The following is a 3,847-nucleotide window of genomic DNA, read 5'->3' as shown; positions in this document are numbered from 1 at the left end:
TTTCTTCTTCTCCTCCTTCTCCTTCTCCTGCCAAACAGTCAAAAGGGATTCAACTCCGCCATCATTCAGCCAAATGACTTGAAATTTGGCATGGAGGTAGAGTGGGCCAATACCCCCAGGCATTTTTTTCATTTTTTTATACATGCCTTTGAAAAATTTTAAAGAAGGTTTTTTTGGGCATTTTTTGCCAAAGAATGGATTTTTGGATCCTGAGCCCTGGTTTTACAACCAAATGATCTGAAATTCGGTATAAGGGTACCTTGAACATGTGTCTACAGAATAGCAGTCACATATTTGGCATACACCACTTCCAAATGACTCATTTGGGGGACTTTAATGGCAAAAAAGGGCCAAAAGTGCTATACCCGTTCCATGTTCTATCTAAAGAATGGCCCGTTCCATCTGCCGTTGGCCATGGAACACGTGTTCCATTGCGGGTTACCTGAGGTCACATTGCACGTAAGTCGTGCGTAATGATCCACACATACAATTGTTATACATTGTTAGTATTTGCATACCTGTAATAAGATTAGTAAAGCTTTCGAGATTCAATGTGCTTGATCTTGCATCTTTGTTCTCAATTACATAGCTACTGTATAATTCATTTATTTGAGAATCTTTGTCAGTTTTACACTGGGGTAAGTTTGGAATAGTCCACTTTTGCGTGGGAGGGAGATGGACTGAAATATGCTGTATTTGCTCCCAAGCACTGAATGTCGGCCTCTCTAGTCAAAATGTATTTTATGTACAGGTATGTGTTTTAGCTTGTTAACTGACTAGAAGTTTTGAATTGATTGTCATGAAGTTCGGTATATAGGTAGATTTATCAAAGAAATTGTCAGATTTTGACTCCCTGGCAGCATTCATTTGTAAGTAGCATCAGAACTTCCGGTTTCAATATCTCATGTTCTGAATATGCTCTTGGCCTCAAGAAAGAGAAGAAACATGAGGAACTAGAAAGGTAACATTTTCAAGCAAATGCAATATGTTTACCTCAGGATGGTCTTGCCTAAGATTTAACGTTATACCTTTATTGGGAAAGGAAGGATAGAAGGATATTTTGCTTATATTACTGACTTCTATGTACTGTTATTATAGAGTAACATTACCGTAAAAACTGGGGGATTTGAATGTTTTTGCCCTTGTAAGGCCAAGGATGAAGTTTAGAATGAAGTTTTAGTGTCATGTATAGGAGATATATGTAACGTTACATACCACAGTACCAATGATTCACTCAGCACACCCTCTTACCATGTTTGCAAATAGGCCACAGCATGTAAATTTCATTTATGACATCCTCTGCAGACTCCAAGTAAACTTCTAGTCTTTTTGACAGCTTTAATTACAAAGGACTTTGTTGTGCTCATCTCACAACCTTATTACATTTTTGTAAATAGGAAGGCTGAAATAATTATGATGATAAGTTTATTATTATTACAAATACATGGCAGAAGGTTAATTGCAAGTACGTATATCATATATATGATGAAAAATACAATCATATGAAGAAATAATTCCTACAGTGCACTTTAGTCTTTATACTACAGTACATAAGATATAAATCAAGTCAGTGATGTTGGGTTTCACTTGTTCTTTTGATCGCAGAGCCAGTGAATTTACCAACTTCTATAAAAGTTGTTCTTTGAAAATTTATATGAAATCAATAATGAAAATCTACAGTTGTGTAAAATATTGGCAACTACACACTCTATAAAACATAAAACTATACATACATACTTAAAAAGCTTTACATTACTTACATATATTATGCAACTGAACATACATAATGAATATTTAATGTCCAAATTGGAGATTGCATTGGACAGTGCATAATATGTTTCTGTGTTTCTCTGAATGGTTGGGTTCAGGTCTGTCAGGCCCTAGCCGTGGCGACTGTTGCAGGGCTTCTCTTGCTTGCAGTCTTTTACATTAGCCCTGTTGTTTACAAACAGGAGAGTAAACATTTCAAAAGTGAGCAGAAACTGATAATGTCTAAGTCATTGAACCACAAAAGGAAAGCATAATGCATGTGTAACTATATCAGACGGGGTCCAAGAGGGTATATAATATATGTCAAAGGGGGTACATGATATATGTCAAAATTTTGCAGCAGACCAATTTTTAATACAGAAAACACTGTTGTCTGTATGCAATGAAAGCATTACAACGCAAGCATACATCTCTTTGTACATGTACATTCATGTACATAACATCATAAGAAAACTGTGAATGCTGAATATATATATTAGCAAAGTTGAGGTTGAGAAAATGTGGTTGAGGTTGAGAAAATGAAAAACTTAACATTACTTCAGACGTCTTGGAAGTATGATATAACCGCTGAAAAATAATTCACAAGCGCGATATTCGGCGGGCACAAATTGAAAATAAAATAATGAAGACTCACGTAATAAATTTAGTGAAACCAGGCGTTCACATATTTCTTCATATACATTGAAGCCCAAACAATATTTCTTCTGTCGAATTCATAAAGGCAATTATCCTTATTTTGTTTAGAGAGATAACTTCATGGGATATGCATCATCGGGATACGGAATGTTTCGGGATAGGTGTCCCGATAAATCCCGCGAGATATCCGGGTGTCCTGCGTATCGCGGAGAGAAAAAAACTTGTGCGAGACCCCCAAGTCTACCGCGTCCTATCACCGATGGCGGCGTGCCAAATGTTTATTGTTACGTCCTGTCGCGCCAATTAGGCCGCTGTAGGACGACTCTGACAGCAACAATTCAGTGTGCGAACCGAGCACAGTTTAATCAGGAGCTGACACAAAGAACAAAGATGGCGAACAACATGGCCGCCCCACGAGGCGGGTGACCTCCAGGGCTCATGACCTACTCATGTAAGGTCAACCTTAATAACATAGCGGCGTGATCTCTTTTCCTTCCAAAATAGATTTACAATCGCCTACTATATTGTAACGAAAATAAAGTGTGAACGAATCTTTCTTGTTCTAAGAGACATCTTAATGACTAGTAGAATGATCTTCTTGTCGTCTGAAATAAATCTGTGACCGTCTGCTTTTGTAACGAGAACAGTAATGTTAACAAACTTTCTTGCTTTAGGATCTTCTTTTCTATACGTTGCAATTGTTAATAACAAGAATTCTCTTAATGTAAACTTTGCCATCTCTTCCTGTATAATAAAGATAGATATAAATGACTGATATCACTTGTGTTGGCTTACTTTCTTTTCCATGGGAGAGGTTACTATACTGGCATGATAAAATGCAGTGTAAGTTGTCGGAGAGTCTTAATTCAGGGTATATAGTGTTCATTCTGAAGGAATAAAACTGTGTTTGAAATGTTCTGTCTTAAGAGTTCTGTAGTAGGATTATGAGGTTATAAAGTCTTTCAGGGTAATCCGGTGGCTGGGTGGGTCGGCCTGATCGTCGTGGAGCTGGTGCGGAGGGGGGGTCAGGTGGGTGGTGTTCTCGTACTGCTACTGCAGGTGGGGTGGCAAGGATGTCAGGTGGCACAGGAAAGTTCTGGTACTGGTCCATTTCTGGTACTGGAGGTGGGGGTGGCCTGGAGATCTGGTGGTGCCGGGAAGTTCTGACGCTCGTCGCTAGAGGCATACTCGGACTCAGACTCCTCTTCACTGCATGCTGGATGGCGGTCGTGAGGTGGGACCTGGTTTGGAACCAGATAGCATTCCGCCAGACGGACCTTGTAGGACCTAGACCGTAGCTGTCGACCGATGAACTTGGAGATGTATGCAAAGTCTCTGTGTACGGCGGTAACAATGTATTTGTTGCGAGTTTGTGATTTGGTTTTGTCGGCGTAGAGGTAAACCAAATCTCCAACGGTGATAGGAGGGGCAATTTTGACCT

Source organism: Branchiostoma belcheri, unplaced genomic scaffold, assembly GCF_001625305.1.
Source record: "Branchiostoma belcheri isolate BF01 breed outbred unplaced genomic scaffold, Haploidv18h27 scaffold258, whole genome shotgun sequence".
NCBI classification, from domain to species: Eukaryota; Metazoa; Chordata; class Leptocardii; order Amphioxiformes; family Branchiostomatidae; genus Branchiostoma; species Branchiostoma belcheri.
The sequence above is the reverse complement of the archived record's forward strand: the minus strand, read 5'-3'. Positions refer to the sequence as shown.